The 18,434-nt window shown below is 44.2% G+C and overlaps 1 protein-coding gene across 3 annotated transcripts in view; it reads right to left on the bottom strand.

Annotated features, from left to right (window-relative positions):
- LOC143750225 (protein FAM163B-like) overlaps positions 1-18,136 on the bottom strand; it is a 53,949-nt gene extending 35,813 nt beyond the window's left edge. Inside the window, exons 1-2 of one of the 3 annotated variants that reach the window (XM_077243141.1) lie at positions 17,341-18,136; positions 15,281-15,342 (exon numbers count right to left, since the gene is read on the bottom strand). The gene's annotated coding sequence lies outside the window, so the exon portion shown is untranslated. The remainder of the gene's footprint in view (positions 1-15,280; positions 15,343-17,340) is intronic. The other 2 variants (XM_077243140.1, XM_077243142.1) reach the window with 2 other exon arrangements.
- Between the last annotated feature and the right edge of the window lie 298 nt (positions 18,137-18,434).

Genomic DNA, 18,434 nt, shown 5'->3' with positions numbered 1-18,434 from the left:
ACAGACACCGGCTCAGGAACAGACACCGGCTCAGGAACAGACACCAAAACTGTAACAGCCACAAGAACAGACACAAACACAGAAACAAACACTGGCTCTGGCGCTGGAACAGGCACTGGCTCTGGAACAGGCATTGGCTCCAGCTCAGGAACGGGCACTGGCTCGGCCTCCGGCTCTGGAACGGGCACTGGCTCTGCCTCCGGCTCTGGAACGGGCACTGGCTCTGCCTCCGGCTCTGGAACGGGCACTGGCTCTGCCTCCGGCTCTGGAACGGGCACTGGCTCTGCCTCCGGCTCTGGAACGGGCACTGGCTCTGCCTCCGGCTCTGGAACGGGCACTGGCTCTGCCTCCGGCTCTGGAACGGGCACTGGCTCTGCCTCCGGCTCTGGAACGGGCACTGGCTCTGCCTCCGGCTCTGGAACGGGCACTGGCTCTGCCTCCGGCTCTGGAACGGGCACTGGCTCTGCCTCCGGCTCTGGAACACGCACTGGCTCTGCCTCCGGCTCTGGAACAGCAGACACGGGCATGTCCAGGATCCGAGCCAGACGCTCCAGATAGTCTGTAACTGCCTTGGCGGCCACACAAATGGGCATTTCCGGATCTGTCTCAGACTGGGCAGACGTGACGTGCTCAGTCTCTCGCTGGGCAGACGTGACGTGCTCAGTCTCTCGCTGGGCAGACGTGACGTGCTCAGTCTCTCGCTGGGCAGACGGGACGTGAACAGTCTCTCGCTGGGCAGACGGGACGTGAACAGTCTCTCGCTGGGCAGACGGGACGTGAACAGTCTCTCGCTGGGCAGACGGGACGTGAACAGTCAATCGCTGGGCAGACGGGACGTGAACAGTCTCTCGCTGGGCAGACGGGACGTGAACAGTCTCTCGCTGGGCAGACGGGACGTGAACAGTCTCTCGCTGGGCAGACGGGACGTGAACAGTCTCTCGCTGGGCAGACGGGACGTGAACAGTCTCTCGCTGGGCAGACGGGACGTGAACAGTCTCTCGCTGGGCAGACGGGACGTGAACAGTCTCTCGCTGGGCAGACGGGACGTGAACAGTCTCTCGCTGGGAAGACGGGACGTGAACAGTCTCTCGCTGGGAAGACGGGACGCGAACAGTCTCTCGCTGGGAAGACGGGACGCGAACAGTCTCTCGCTGGGCAGACGGGACGCGAACAGTCTCTCGCTGGGCAGACGGGAGGTGAACAGTCTCTCGCTGGGCAGCCGGAACGTGAACAGTCTCTGACTGGGCAGACGCTGGTCTCTTTCTCCTCCTCCGTCTTTTCTGATGGATGTGTGCAGACTCGAGGCTGGCTAAAACCATCGATGAAGTCCCCCTGCTTGACGGATCCAGAGATGATGACTTCATTCCTGATGAGACCCGTGAGGAAGACTCTGCTGCCCTCCTCTCCTCATTCCTTTGAGCGCACATGGAGAGGTACTTAAACAAAGAAATCCCATTCTCTCTCTCCTCAGGAGAGAGTTCGCTCCGCTGAATCCACATGGGCTCGTTCGTTCTGTCACGGTGGGACCGGGAATAATTCCGTGGATTCAAGTGCAGATCAAGAAGTGTTTTAATAGGACAAAACATAAAATAAACAAACCAAAACTAAATCCAAAAACAGACAAGGCAGGGCAGGAACAGGTACAGCATACAAAACGCGTAACAAATACAACGAACGAGCACAGGACAGCAAACACAGGAAGACTAAATAGGGAGGCAAACAAAGGAGGGTAACGAGACAGACAGGTGGAGCAATTAAACCAATAATCAGATAACAAGGGGGAGGGATTAAACAATGACAAGAGCACATGGCTCAAAATAACAAAACACCCATGTGCATAACAAGACAGGACAGACATGTGACAGTAAAGGGGTTCACCCTGTGTGTTTCCACAATGAATAAGGATAGTTTGGGAGATACAAGAAAAGTAAAAATGATCTTATACGTACAATAGATCATAGCTACCGTAGAAAAAGTAAGATCATGCTTTGAATTAAGACGAGTAAAATTATATATTCGCTCAAGACAAACTTTACTTATTACTCATGGACCACAGAGGCACATCGCGTCTCTGAACATGTGTGGTGATTTTCTTAATGATACAATTTAATCTAAATAAGAGCAATGTAGAGTCCTGGGATTTCTTTTAAAACAACAAAAACATTGTGACAACATGTTTCATGTCGCATGGACAAAAATACAGTTTGAAATAAGATCTAAGACGCCAAAGCACAATTCTTGATTTATAAAAAAAAATGTATTTTATTTTTTGAACAAACGATGTTTAGTAAAAAAATAATACCTTAGGTTAAATTTATGAAATTCATTTATATCATACAGAAGTAGAAGATAAATAGAAGATACGATTTTAATAAAACTTTACAGATTTGATTTAAACGGTCTTTTAATTTGAAAAGATCTCATTTAAAATTTTAAGATTATGCTTTTAATTAAACAAGTTTAATATGAATAAAACAGTGGAAAGCAGACTAACTTTGCATATGCTGGGGCATTGTGACCCCAGAGGCTCATCTGTCCTGTCACTCATCTCGTCTCTGTGAGGGTGTGAAGCTTCATCTCAACCTGTAGTTTATCCCTGAAGGATCTGGGAGGGTTTTTGTTTATGACATCTTAAACTATTTGTTTTTTTATTGTTAGTTTCTACTACTTCTTCAGCTCTATGAAAATGTAAGGAGTTTTTATATTTTATATTTGTATATATATATAATTTTTATATATATTATTTAGCTAAAACTAAGGTTAAATTGTTTGAATACATTTTGTCATTATACATTGAGTTATATACTTTATTTGAGTTTATGGAACCAACTTAGTGTGTGAGAGTGCAAAACAGTATGTAAAAAACAATGTAAAAATGCAGTTTTCTGTGATGGTCGTGTTTAGGTGTACGGGGTAGAATATGCTGTTACAGTACAAAAATCATTATGGTTATATTAATAACAATTATACTTTGGGTCACCGTTAAAAAAAAAAGATTGTAAAGATGTAAAGATTTCATTTAAACAATCTTTTCATTTTTAAAAGATCATATTTAAACTTTTACGATTATGCTTTGAAATAAATTTAGTACGAACAAAACTTTGGCTCTGGAAAGGCGTTAGCAGACTAACATTACGTGATGCACAGAGGCTCATCTGCTCTGTCACCCTATATCCTGAATCTAACATTATTGTAAAGTAACGTATTTCTCTGAAGATGTGCTGGTGATCGGAAGGAGCTTATAAGCAGGCTATCAATGGTGCTCGGCCTGAGGCATCACAGATTCTAAAAGTCTTCATTGTTGCTCTCTCACTACAGATAGGCCTATGTGGGGATTTTCTCACAGATACTACTTGAGGAATTATTAAACATTTCACACAATGTGTGAGATAACTTGTGAGAGCCGCAAATTTCAAAGTTCTTTACATGCACCCTGATAAATAAAAAAATATAGTCAAGTTTTCCCCAGAGACCATCGATATAGCATAATTGTTTTTATGAATTCATTGAATAAGTTTGAAACTATTTCAAACTTTTAATGCTTATACACTATGAAATAAATTTAGCAAACATTCACAGTCTCATTCTGATCACTGAACACAGCCCTCTGACTGTCAAACGCTGGTGTGAGAGAGAGAGAAAGAGAGAAATACTCTGGGGTTCTTTTCAACTTTAAATGGTCAATATGGACATCTATGTGATAGGAGCTACTTCAACCCTGGTGAAAATGTAAGATGATTTTATTTTTATCTAAATCTAACATAATTGCTACAGTAAATTTGTAAAATATTTATTTTAAATGAACAGAATGCTTTTCAACTTCATTAATTTAGTAAGATTTTTTAATGAACGGCATGATTTTCAACTTCAGTAATTTAGTAAGATTTTAAATGAACAACAATTAGTAAACTATTTATTTATATATGATATATTTTAATTTATACACTTCTAAAGGAACACAATGCTTTTCAATGGGCTCAGGAACGTGTCACAAAAACAGATACCAGGCCAGCCACACACTGGTGTGACAGAGAGAAAAGACTTCAGGGGAAACACTTGTGGGTTTTTTTCAACCATGGTGAAACAGTAAGATGATTTTATTTTTGTTTAATTTATATACTTTTAATTGAACAGCATGGTTTTTCAACTTGAGTCAGTGTCAAATATTTGTGAATGACTAAATGTAAATTTTATAATCATTTCATTTAAATGAACATAATGCTTTTTCAACTTCTGTGTGAGATAAACTTTCAAGGTCCTCAGCAATGCGGAGGGGGGGGAATTCCTGCTTTGACACACACACACACACACACACACATAGACGCGCGTGCTCCCTATGTTTTTGAGTCAGATCATTCATACATTGGATTGTTTGCAATACTTTTGTGGCTCCATTTTATTTAAACTTTTTGTGTGAGGTTTTACATAAGCTGTATGTGTGAGGTTTGTGTGAGGTTTTATTTTATATTCTTTTAAAGAACAGATAAACTTTCACCATTTTATTTAAACTGAAATGCTTGGTTCAGTGAATAGTTGTACATTTTTTATTTTTGTGGCTCCATTTTATTTAAACTGAAATGCTTGGTTCAGTGAATAGTTGTACATTTATTTCAACTTTTTGTGTGAGATTTTATTTTATATTCTTTTTTACAGAACAGATAAACTTTCACCATTTTATTTAAATGAACATAATGCTTGGTCCAGTGAATAGTTGTACATTTTTTTTCTTATCACTTTCACAGCTCCCCTTGATAAAGCTCAGGGATGCAATGACCAAAACACCAACTTCAAACAATCACATCTCAAACTAACTGTCACATCACTTTGTAACTGTAACATCAAAGCTTATGTTAACAAGGCCAATACCTCCCTTTTCTTGATCAAACAATCAAACTAACTGTCACACATCCATCATTTTGACAGAAGCTGTAACCGCAAGGGGCGGAACTAGGTCAAAGGTAACCATCCATCATTTTGACAGAAGCTGTAACCGGAAGGGGCGGAACTAGGTCAAAGGTAACAGGAAGGGGCGGAACTAGGTCAAAGGTAACAGGAAGGGGAGGAACCGGAAGGGGCGGGACAAGGGGCGGGACAGGAAGGGGAGGAACCGGAAGGGGCGGGGGAAGATCAAAGGAAAGCCACGCCCACCTGTCAATCAATCATTTTGACAGTTGCTATATGGTATTAACTACTTACCACATTAATTCAAAAATAACTCCATGACTATTCCTTCATACGCCGACCAAAACGATTAAAAAGCCTATGCTCATTTCTAAGTCACACATCAAACTCAGTAAAAGCACTTCAAGATGAATAATATGAAACAGTGCCATATGCACCCTGCATAATCTTTCTATTTGTGGTTCGTGAAAAATAAAGCGTTACCCTTGGCAACCCCACGGCTACTGCACAGGCCTATTTGAGTGATCCATAGTGTGTGTGTTGAGAGATAGAGCGTGCAGGTATGCCATTAAATGATTAATTCCCACACTAATGAGGGGCCTATGAACACATGCGTACTTCCTCATGCATCTATAAAGGACTGATTTTAAACCCTCACTGATCCAAATATGTGACAGCAGCGAAATGTATTCCCTTACCAAAGTACACAAACACAGCTTTTTCCTAATGTGCAGAATATCTCTGATATCACAAACACATGCATACAGGAAGTAAACTGATTGCTGCGGACAGCTTGGATTTGAATTGCATAGAATATGCAGAAATGCATACCGCAGATAAACAAACCGAAGCGGGCGCGCTCAAATGCCAGGGTGTATTGCGCCTTATTTAATGTTTCAGATAGACCTACTGGTTTGCTCAAACAGTCTGATATATTAGGATAATCTTTCATGATGCAAAGTTTGCAGTTGGGAATTTTCAGAATAGTACATATGCAACTAAGATGTATTTGCTTGTCTATAATCATGATAGGGTAGGTTGAAGCAATTTGTGGAAAGTGTTGATAACAGCATTATATTTATGTTTACTCCCATTGAATCATAGGCTACTACTGTGTTATGTAGCGTTGAGCACTGTATGTTGCGCACATAACATTGCTATGGCCAATCCAAGGAGTTGAAATAAGTCACTGCACAGAAAAATCTGCCTCAAAGCTAGTCTTGTTCATCATGATATCATTGACTGATGCTCCTTTCTGGACGACTCGGAATTAGGATTTATACTGTATAATGAAACCTAAATTTTTGATTTTGGTCAGCTGTTTTCAAAGCAAATGGCAGCATTTTAAGTTTTTTTCTTTCTGTTTTTGCCATAATTAACACAAAAACACGAAATGCTTTCAATGTGTCATGAAGACATCATGTGGTCAATATGTGATCATGACGCATGATTGACTGGAACTGGACTGGAGGTCGGAAGTAGTTCAGGAGTCGTCTCATTTTAACCAAGTGTTTGCACAATGTAAATAAATAAGACATTTATTATGCAATAGTCAGCTTCATTGATTACAATGGGAGTTTTCGTGAGAGTGCAGAACTCAGTGAGTTTGGCTGAATAGATCTGCTGCTTATAAAGTACGTCACTTGCTACTGCCAATTCACACATGACACGCTGCTGTGAGCAAGACATGCTGCTGCTGTACAATATAGCGTACATGAATTATCCATAGCAGATCTATACAGGTGGAGCTGGGGAAGGTGGAGGGTTTCTGAAAGTGCGCTGAAAACTGCTACAGCAAATGCTGAACAAATACTTGAAGGTTGAGCGGCTCATTGGCTACTGATACTGCGGGAACCAATCAGCTGTGCCCTATAGAGAATGATGTGATTGCAAGCAGATTGAGTTAACGACCTATCAGCCTGTGCCATTTAGAGTTTCCTGACAGAACTGGTATTCAAATGCGGGAGTGAATTTGCTAAATTATAGTTCTGCGAGAGTCACTGATGAAATTGCGATGACTGACATTGTGATAACCATATCTACATTTTGGCATCTCATGACTGTGAACAAAAAACAAGGATGGAACAGTTTAACCCGTTTGGTGGTTATTCTTTAAGCAGAATTATATTAGTGCATAGATTTTAAACAGCACCCTCTATGGACTGGTTTAGATGTGTATTTTAAGAAGGATATGACATGTAGTATTTAAATTTTAATTATTTTAATCAACATTAATAATTGCAATTACAATACCAGGAAAATAATAGAAAAACATGATTTTTGATGATTTTCATGATTTATAATAGTGCAGCTCTAATTCATGGTATATAGCAACACTTTGCAGCAAATAAGAGGTCCACTAGCCTGTCCGCCCAGGTCATCATTCCTTATACCATCGAAAGAGATGAAATCCTTCAAGGGCACTCAAAGTGTCATCTTGTCACCATGGAAACATCAAACAGGTACGCCGCTTGAGTAAGTCTCACCCACACAATACAGTGATTTAAGCTCATTCAAATGAATAGTTAAAATGGCTTCTGCTGTAAATTGCAGGTGTTCTGCATTGGGGTTATCCATTTGTAACCTGTGGTCTTCAGCCATAATTACTGTCTATTTAATCAAATCAAGCTTGAAGTTAAATTATTTAAATGTTGAAAAGTATAAATTTCCTAAATGGCATAAAAATAAAGTTTTGCATTAGATCTTTTCATGGAACAATGTCACATCTATCATGTAGGTTAGAGTTACATGTACCTTTTTTTATCTTTCCCTAAATTAACACGTCATTTGTCTTTCAAAATGACAAGACTTAAAAGCATGTTAAAAGGAATAGCTAAACTATAGTCTCATTTTCAAATTTCAAAGTCAGGTCAGGTCACTCAAATAAAGCTGATATTCTACATATTCAAATGTTTTAAACTAAGTTCTTTAGTGTTCAACTATTTCAGATTTAACTGCCCCTAAATGGTGCCTAACAACAAAATGAATTGTGTTTGGTTGCTTTATAAGTTTGTAGCATCATCAAGTGGGCAGTTCTTGGCCAGAATAAGCCAATGTAATGCAATCAGGGCCTAAAACTAACTTTTTACCACGTCTGCCAATGGCCGGTGACTTAAGAAAATTTACCAGCCATAAATATCTTTTACCACCCACAAAACAGATTAATCCTTTATTGAAGTTACAAACGTTATTCAGTCTAGAGCAGTGAGTGATTTTATCTTGTCTTTTATGTTTGATTAACATTAAAAACAGACTGTGGAATATTAGGCTGCTGTCACTTTAGGAGCTAATGCACAGATCCAATATACTGATACATGTGCGTTTTCTTTCTCAACTGTATTAAGTTCACTAAAGACATTATCAAATCTTTACGAAGATACTTGCCAAGATGGGCATTTTAACATGAATTTCTTTCTTCTGCTGAACACAAAAGAAGATTGTGGCGAGGGGGGCGTGGTTTAGCGGAGTCTGTAGCGGAGAGAGAGGGCGGAGCCGAGCGGTGGGTAAGTAGGTCAAGTGCAAAATGACGATCACCTGTTTCTGATTGCAGTAATTGGCGTGGGGAGATCGCATAAAAGCCGGCTGGAGTGAGAGAACGGGGAGAGAGAAGGACTGGGAGCTCGTGCACGGAAAAGGACTGAGAATTGATGGACTGAGCTAATTTAATAGTGGAAAGAGTGTTTGAACGTTGCTATAGAGTGTTCTATGGTGAAGGCACACCTCGCACACATTTCCTGTCCAAAACCTCTGTTAATAAAATCGTGTACGAGTCCCAGTTACGCCGACCCTTGTCTTCTTCCATCACACCCACACTGAACCAACACTACACTGGTGCCGAAACCCGGGATGGAAGAAGAAGCCGCCGCCAGACAGTCCCCGACACCACTTGCGGATGTCATCCACCCGCTCGCGGGTCTCCACCAACAACAACATCAGGCGCTGCTGGCCATGGAAGAACAACAGGAGCGCCGTTTTGAGACGCTCCTTCGGGCCCAGCAGCAGGACCGCGAGCTGTTCCGGAGCTGGATGGACCGGGAGGTTCGGGCCGCCCCACTATCACCAGCGACGGCCTCGGCCCACCCATGCCTCTCAACAAAATGGGTCCACAGGACGACCCAGAGGCTTTCCTGGACCTCTTCGAGAGGTCGGCCGAGGCCTGGGGCTGGCCGCCCACGGACTGGCCAATGCGGTTGATCCCATTGCTATCCGGAGAAGCACAGATCGCCGCACAACAGCTGCCAGTCCGGAACCTCCTGGTCTACAAAGACCTCAAGCGCGCCATTCTGCAGCGGGTCGGCCGGACCCCGGAGCAGAGCCGACAGCGGTTCCAATCCCTGGAGCTCGGTGAGTCGGGCCGACCCTTCGTTTTTGCGCAGCAGCTCCGGGACGCGTGCCGCAAGTGGCTGATGGCCGACGGACGCGACGTCGAGGAAGTCATAGATCAAGTGGTACTGGAGCAGTTCGTGGCGCGGCTCCCTCGGAAGACCGCACAGTGGGTCCAGTGCCACCGCCCGGCGTCGCTGACCCAGGCCATCCAATTGGCGGAGGACCAGATGGTGGCGTACCCAGGGGTCGGCGAACCCCTTCCAGCAGCTTCTCTCTCTATCTCTCTTCCATCTTCTCTCTCTCCTTCTCCTTCTGTCCCTGTTCCCAGGTCCAGGACTTTCCCACCCAGACCGGCGCCCCGTTGGAGGACAGGACCTTCGGCGGAGCCTGTTCCCGTTACCCGACCACCGTTTAAGGGGGCATCCTCTGGCCCCGGCAACGCTCCACCCCGGTCGCACACGCTCTCCCCGCGCCAACGCCTTGACCCACTTCCCGCCATTGGGGCGGCGGGAATGTCTGGGCCGGCCTGTTGGCGTTGCGGGGACCCTGGGCACTTTGTCGATCAGGGTCCAGTGATGGAGGTGGGGACGCTGGTCAGGGTCCCAGACACACCGCAGGCCGCCCCCGATCAAGCTGGACTGTACCAAATACCAGTGAGTATAAAGGGGGGTACTTATCAGGCCTTGGTGGATTCAGGCTGTAACCAAACCTCTATCCATCAAAGCCTGATTCAACCAGAGGCATTGGATAGGAGCCGCATGGTTAAGGTTCGGTGTGTGCACGGGGAGGTGGTGGATTACCCGTTAATGCCAGTCACTATTCAATTTCGGGGCCAAAAACATAGTGTGGAGGTGGCCGTTAGCCCGCACCTCCGACACCCGACTAATTGGCCGGGGTTTAAAGTGTTATTGGCACATTTGTGTGCGGGTGCTTCTGGGGGAAAAAGGAAGCGGGGGAAGAGAGCGGTCGCTCAGGTTGGAGAGGCTGTGCCGGGGCCAACGGTGCCTGTACCAGAGGAACGGAATGCTGTTGAGAGAATGTCACTCTCAGAGCGTGATGACTTTCCTTTGGAACAGTCCCGAGACGAGACGCTCAAAAATGCGTTTGACCAAGTCCGTACAATCGACGGACAGCCTCTCCACCCGGATCGGCCACTTTCATATCCTTATTTCGCAATCATAAAAGAAAAGTTGTATCGGGTAACCCAGGACACCCAATCAAAGTAAGATACAACTCAGTTATTAGTACCAAAGAGCCGCCGGGAAACGCTTTTCCAGGCGGCTCACTGCAATCCGATGGCTGGGCATTTAGGGTAGGCACCTATACTGAATTGTCTAATGACCCGATTTTTTTGGCCGGGTATTCACGAGAACGTGCGTAAGTGGTGCGCGTCTTGTCGTGAATGTCAGTTGGTGAATCCACCGGCCACCCCAAAAGCACCGTTGTGCCCCCTTCCTTTAATAGAGGTCCCCTTCGAAAGAATTGGCATGGACCTCATCGGGCCATTGGAACGATCTGCACGGGGGCATCGTTTTGCATTAGTCCTAGTGGATTATGCAACACAATACCCAGAAGCAGTGCCGCTTTGCAGTATTTCCGCGAAGAGCGTGGCGAGCGCACTGTTTCAGTTAATCTCCCGGGTGGGAATCCCGAAAGAGATTCTCACCGACCAGGGCACGGCGTTTATGTCATGTACTATTCATGAACTTTACAAATTGTTGGGCATTAAATCGATTCGCACCAGCGTCTATCACCCACAAACGGACGGACTGGTGGAATGATTTAATCGCACGTTGAAATCCATGATTCGTAAGTTCGTGCGGGAACATGCCAAAAATTGGGATAAGTGGCTAGAACCCCTCTTGTTCGCTGTACGCGAGGTCCCCCAAGCCTCCACAGGGTTTTCCCCCTTCGAGCTTCTCTATGGGCGTCAGCCCCGCGGGGTGCTGGACGTGCTTAGAGAAACTTGGGAGGACGGACCTTCGAATAGCAAATATGAAATTCAATATGTCATGGACCTGAGAACAAAACTCCACACTTTGGGGCGGCTCTCTATGGAGAATTTGTTACAGGCCCAGGACAAACAAAGTCGGCTGTACAACAGGGGGGCTAGACTACGTGAATTTGCACCGGGAGATAAAGTACTTGTATTACTTCCCACGTCCAGTTCAAAATTACTCGCAAAGTGGCAAGGACCCTTTGAGGTCACACGGCGAGTTGGAGATCTCGACTATTAGGTTATCCGAACAGATAGGGAAGGGGCACATCAAATTTACCACCTCAATCTCCTTAAAAAGTGGAATGAGGCGGAGTCAGTGATGTTGGCGACAGTGGTGAGCGGGGAGGAGGATCTCGGTCCAGAGGCGAGCTCAAAGCCTCAATCTCTCACTCTGGCAGTTGGAGGAGATCACCTCTCGCCGTCCCAGCTCACTGATATACGTAATTTACAAGCAGAATTTGCGGATGTGTTCTCGCCCCTGCCTGGTCGGACAAATCTCATTCAGCACCACGTTGAGACCGAACCGGGCGTTGTAGTGCGTAGCCGGCCATATCGCTTACCTGAACATAAAAAGAAAATAGTTCAGGATGAATTAGAAGCTAAGCTGGACATGGGGGTAATAGAGGAATCCAACAGTGATTGGGCAAGCCCGATAGTTTTAGTGCCTAAAACCGATGGCTCGGTCCGATTCTGTGTGGATTATCGCAAGGTGAATGCTGTGTCGAAATTCGACGCGTATCCAATGCCGCGGGTTGACGAATTACTTGATCGGATCGCTCGTTTTTTTTTCGACACTGGATTTGACGAAGGGATATTGGCAGATCCCCTTAACTCCAATATCCAAAGAAAAGACCGCTTTCACAACGCCGTTTGGATTACACCAATTTGTTACTCTTCCTTTCGGCTTGTTCGGGGCTCCAGCGACCTTCCAGCGCCTGATGGACTGAATTCTCCGGCCGCATACTGCATATGCCGCTGCTTACTTGGATGATATGATCATCTATAGTAATGATTGGCAGCGGCATATGCAGCATTTGCGAGCTGTCCTCAGGAGTTTGCGGGAAGCGGGGCTCACGGCCAACCCAAAGAAGTGTGCAGTTGGGCGTGTGGAAGTTAGGTATCTGGGTTTCCATTTGGGTCATGGACAGGTGCGTCCCCAAATTGATAAGACGGCAGCAGTTGCGACCTGTCCAAGACTTAAGACCAAAAAGGTGGTTAGGCAGTTCCTGGGGCTAGCGGGATACTACAGAAGGTTTGTGCCTGGTTATTCGGACCTCGCTAGCCCGCTGACTGACCTAACTAAAAAGGAAGCACCAGATACCGTCCAGTGGACGGAGCGGTGTCAGCAGGCCTTTACCCAGATAAAGGCTGCTCTATATGGCGGACCGCTCCTACAGGCTCCTAACTCTTCTCTCCCTTTTACCCTACAGACTGACGCCTCGGACAGGGGGCTGGGCGCTGTCCTGTCCCAGGAGATAGAGGGTGAGGAGCGGCCGGTGCTGTACATTAGTCGTAAGCTCTCTAAGAGAGAGACTAAGTACAGCACCATTGAGAAAGAATGTCTTGCCATCAGGTGGGCCGTTCTCACCCTCCCCTATTATCTCTTGGGGCGGGAGTTCACCCTCTGTTCGGACCATGCTCCCCTGCAATGGCTCCATCGCATGAAGGATACCAACGCGCGGATCACCCGTTGGTATCTGTCTTTACAACCTTTCAAATTCCAGGTGATCCACAGGCCGGGTGCACAGATGGCTGTGGCTGACTTCCTCTCCAGGAGGAGGGGGGGGAGGCTGCAGGCCGGATGGCTCCCAGGCCCTGAGTCGGGCAGTGGGGGTATGGGGCGAGGGAGGCGTGGTTTAGCGGAGTCTGTAGCGGAGAGAGAGGGCGGAGCCGAGCGGTGGGTAAGTAGGTCAAATGCAAAATGACGATCACCTGTTTCTGATTGCAGTAATTGACGTGGGGAGATCGCATAAAAGCCGGGTGGAGTGAGAGAACTGGGAGAGAGAAGGACTGGGAGCTCGTGCACGGAAAAGGACTGAGAATTGATGGACTGAGCTAATTTAATAGTTGAAAGAGTGTTTGAACGTTGCTAAAGAGTGTTCTATGGTGAAGGCGCACCTCGCGCACATTAACTGTTCAAAAACTCTGTTAATAAAATCGTGTACGAGTCACAGTTACGCCGACCCTTGTCTTCTTCCATCACACCCACACTGAACCAACACTACAAAGATATTTTGAAGAATGTTGGTAACCAGACAGTTTCTGGACCCCATTGACTTCCATACTATTTCACCCCATATAATGGAAGTCAATGGGGTCCATCAACTGTCTGGTTACCAACATTCTTCAAAATATCTTCTTTTGTGTTCAGCAGAAGAAAGAAATTCATACAGGTTTGGAACAAATGATGACAGAATTTTCATTTTTGGGTGAACTATCCTTTTAAGCCACCATTTTGTCAAAAAACAAAACAAAAAAACACTCACACTCTTCTATCTTTCCTATGGAAATTACGAACAAATTAAAGTTGAAGTTTTGCTGTTACTTGCTGAAGCAGGAACCATAAACAATAACCACAATATTATTTTAGACATAGAGCTGTGCTTGCTAAGTGCCAATAACCAATCACATATCAACTACTTAGAAGAATAACCATCCCAGGCTGCGTTTCTCAAAAGCATCATGAGCTAAGTTGATCGTATAGCAAACATTGGTGGTTCTTGCAATGCTTTAGAGAAAAACAGCCCTAAACACATTAGCAACCATATAGCAACAGCCTGGCAACCACCCAGAGCACTTTAGCATACTTCTGGCAGGTTTTATCATGGGTAAGTAGCACTCCCTGAAGAAAATGTCAATATCCAGTTCATTTTGAACCATCAAATTCTATTTTGTATGAGCTAAATGTGGAACGGACAATACACTCACTGACACATCCAATCATCAAGGTTCCCGATAAGCACTTCCTATATTCTCATCGAAATCTCTATTTATAACTACTACTGTATATTATGTGACAGTCCAGATGTTTGACTATAAAAGATTCTCATATAATGAATATCAATGACATTACATGAATCCAAATAAATTCTCACACATGCAAAATTTATGAAATATCCCTCCAATTTTGTGTAATTAAATCCTCTTCAATCAAATTCGCTGCACTATGTATTTCTAAAGGACTTTTTAACTGGAACAACAGGCGGTTCAAGCCACTCCAACCTCAGGGGTGACTGACTGTGTGTGCATTGTAGTTACCTAGTGTAACAACCACTTTTTATTGCATCACCTTAGATAGAATTATATTCAATATTTTGTAGCACACAGTTTTAAAACGAACTAGATTTTATTTTGACCATCTGGTTTATATGCAGAGATGTTTAATGATTGGATATTTGGAGATTTTCTACCAGATCCTGCAGGCTGCCTTTCACACCACATCTCATTTATGTCCTTTACTGTCCACCCGTCCTGCTCTCCTCCGCCATCCCCTCCCCCACGCACCCCCACACCGCCAGAAACGGTTGCTATGTCTCCTGCCACAAGGCCATGTCACTTCCTGCGACCGCAGACACCAGCATGGGCTTACAACGCTCCTGCCGCCCCAAGGGAAAACATGCCATCCGATGCCTTGCAGATTATAAACATGTTAGATGTTACAAAGGCTGTTTTTAACAGAAGATGGAAGCTGATGCTGTCACATCCCCCAAGAATTGGGAAGCAATGAAGGTCCCAAAGCAATACCAAAATTGATTATTTCTCACAGCTTTTGGTTTGGAAGAGGTTTCTCAGCTGGAAACTCATCTTCTCCATACAGGGACCATGCACATCTAGGGGTGTTCAATGTGAAACAGCAACTTTCGAACCACATAACGGTGGAATGAATCTGGATAGGGAGTGGCCGCTTGCCAAGCAGACAGGCAGAGATATAAAAAGATTAGGACAGGAGGAAAAGTGGAAAAAAGGCTGTAGCTTTACTCAGCCCCCTTACAGGAATAACACCAAACACACACACACTGTGTTATCACACTAAAGAGTGTTTTTATGTAACACCTGTAAACACTTTTATCCTCTTCGTGGTGATGGAAGAAGGCTGGAGGTTGTGTGCATTGCAGCTTCTTCAGAAGAAAGAAAACCACACGGGTTTAGAACAACATGAGAAAAATATTCCTTTGACAGTCAAAAATATGACTTAAAGTCCCTGTAAAGGCAATTCTAAAAAAAAATTCTAAACACATTATAAATGTTAGAAATGTATTGCTAAAACATATTACAAAAAGACTGTGAAATGTGAAGTACTGAATTGTGGAGTTAGACCGTTAAACAGTTCCACAGGTCACTGCTGTGTTCCAGATTTTTTGGGCGGGGCTAAAAAGGGGTCTCGATGACGCACTGGAGTGCCTGAGCTCCTGGACACGCCCCTACTTGATGCCTCACTGGAGCCACTGAGGCTGGCCCCTCCCCTAACAATATTATAGAGCACATTAAACATCAGTTTGCCGCTCAATAGCGAGTTACTGTCAGTACTATTAGTTACTACAGCCTACTACATCCTACATCGTTTAGTAGGATAGTTTTATAAACTTTCGTCGGAGACAATTGGGATTCAATGACAATCCGCTGTTATGGTGAATGGGGCCGAACCGACTATCTCCCGCCTCGGCCTTCATCCTCCCGTTGCGCCGACATTTGGTGCCATCATCGGCAGTGTGTGCCCACCAATGAGCGTAAGTTGTATTGTTTGCTTATGTTATAATTATAGTAGGTAGTCCACAGTAACTCGGCTAAATTTTGTAGCTGGTCAATGTCGTCTGAATTAAATTCTGGCTCTGGAGGCTCAAACATGTATTGCTTTGTAAAACCAATTAAGCTGCTAGGAGCATCCATTCCGGCTGTAGCGGTGACAGTTGATTGTGGCGACGGCAGCTTTATTGGGAGTGGAGTGGGCGTGGTTTCAGCGCAGCCAGCGGACACGCCCCCAGCGTTTGAGAGCATTTTTTCAAGATTTTTATAGCTTATTTTATATATTCATCATTCAAATTTGGCTGGGTGGCTAATAACACATTTTTCTTTGGTGTGACAAACTCAGAACACATACTTAATTTTGACTTTACAGGGACTTAATTAACTTGACTACATTTGGTTACACCACTGAAAGGTATTTTTACAGGTCAGATCATGTTGAAGAAGCTATTCATCCACTGTTACAGCACAGAAAAACAGTTTTTAAGATAACTTTAAAGAAGTGGTGGCTGCATTTAAAATAAAGTCTGCATATGTGACACTGGCTTGTTCCTTGTTTTTCCCCTCCTTTGAGGACGACACTTTGGAATAGATATGCCATTGCAATTAAAATGTGTGTAACAGAGAGGAGGAGATGTGACGGGGGAGGGTAAAGGATGGAGGCACGGTCATGGCTGGGGGTGGAAAAAACTATTTAACATTATTATGCAGGAAATGCCCATCCCCCTGTCCCATCTCGCAACTGACATAAGGGAAAAATCTCCTTGCACCTTTCAAAAGGGTCATGGGAAATCAAATCTACCAATCAGAAAGAGTGTACACTGCCATATCTGCTCGACTGCAAGTGACATTAAGACACGTGATCAGAACATGATCAAAAAAAAAGAGGTGCATTGTAGATTGAACAAGGCAGGGCTGTCTCTTTGGATGCAACAGTAGAAAAATGTGCTTTAAAAATTGTTTTTACCTGGAATTTAACCTCTCCTCAATGTTTTATAGGTCTTTAATTGTATAGAAGTAATGTTTTCGTTACGTAAGATATTCTCAGTGTATGTAAAATACATAGATTTGAACTAAATCGAGTTCAGCAGGTCAACTTTCATAACTTCAGCACCATGGACAGAGAACAACTTCCTACAATGGCATTTGCAGCTACATCAAGAAAAACAGGCCTAATTTCATTTCATTAAAAGTGCCAATAATGAAAATGTCAACTGGAGAATATGCCTTCGAGCATTATTGACATGAAACTCGAATTAGGAACAATTACCGTTCACACATTACATTTCTTCACAACAAAAGCAAGATTTTGGACAAATAAGCCAAACTAAATCACTAGTGTTGTAAAGCCCATAATGTGGAAATCTTACCTACACGATGGTTAGAATTGAACCAGAGCACATCTGCAGAAGTGACGATGCTCCAACGAGACGGGCACGAGCTTCATGAACGAGTTTTAACTGAACTGTTACGGAATCCGCGTAAGTGACTTTCGTCGTTTCCCCCCCTCGACTTTTGGGGTCCTAAAACGGCTGAAACATGAAGCGAATGGGGTGAATAAAACAATAAATGTTTCGTATTAACAATCTGACGCGATTTCGTTGCAAAATCAAAGAGTTTCTTATTTCATATCCGTTTTTGTGGAGTTGTCAACATCCTGAGAGACTTTTCATAGACAGTTCCTTGAATGTAAGGAAAGGTACAAGCCCCGAGAGCACAGTATAGTAATTTAGAACAGAAAAACTTGTTGATGTGACCAAAAGTCTCTTTCAATAGTTTTCAAATCCGTCTTCGTTCGAAGAAATTAACTAGTTCTGCATCGAACAGTGGTCCGTAAATGAAGTGCCGTACAAAACGCTGTTCCTTTAAAACGTCCTCAATCGCAACATGAAAACCTTCGCAGCTCTATATCACAATGCACTCAAGCTCCATGTGTTAGTGTCTTCTCTATTCCTCCTTCCCTTTGTGCGACAAATGACTATGGATTGTGAAATCTTAGCTGATTTGTTCTCCTCAGAGCTGAGCTCGCGACGCTTATGTGCCGTATGTTTGGTGTCGCGAGAGATAATTGCTGCTGTTTGTCTCGTGCAGCTGAAGTGCACTGTAAATCTGCCCGCGCGCGGAGTGGGCTGAGACGGTTTTACAGTTCCGGACACTGACTGACGATATGCGGCTATCAGGAACTGAGATGTGAATTCAACGAATCCAGAGAAGCATCATAAATTCATCAGAGCCCCTGTAAGGGGTTCAGATAACCTGATTAATTAAGTCGTAAAAATGCATGCTAAACTTTCTGGGGCCACACTAAGTAATGCCGTAGTTTATTTAATCAACACAATAATTGTTGCCTCTAGCCAAAATATTCTGTACCCTAGGCTACATTATTATGAAACATTAGCCTATGTTAATACGATTGTTAAATGGACACTGTTTGTAAAGCGTTATGTTTTATAAAACGAATAGT

Source organism: Siphateles boraxobius, unplaced genomic scaffold, assembly GCF_051911475.1.
Source record: "Siphateles boraxobius isolate OS27281-9 unplaced genomic scaffold, OSU_SipBor_1 25, whole genome shotgun sequence".
Classification (NCBI taxonomy): Eukaryota; Metazoa; Chordata; class Actinopteri; order Cypriniformes; family Leuciscidae; genus Siphateles; species Siphateles boraxobius.
The sequence above is the reverse complement of the archived record's forward strand: the minus strand, read 5'-3'. Positions and strand labels throughout refer to the sequence as shown.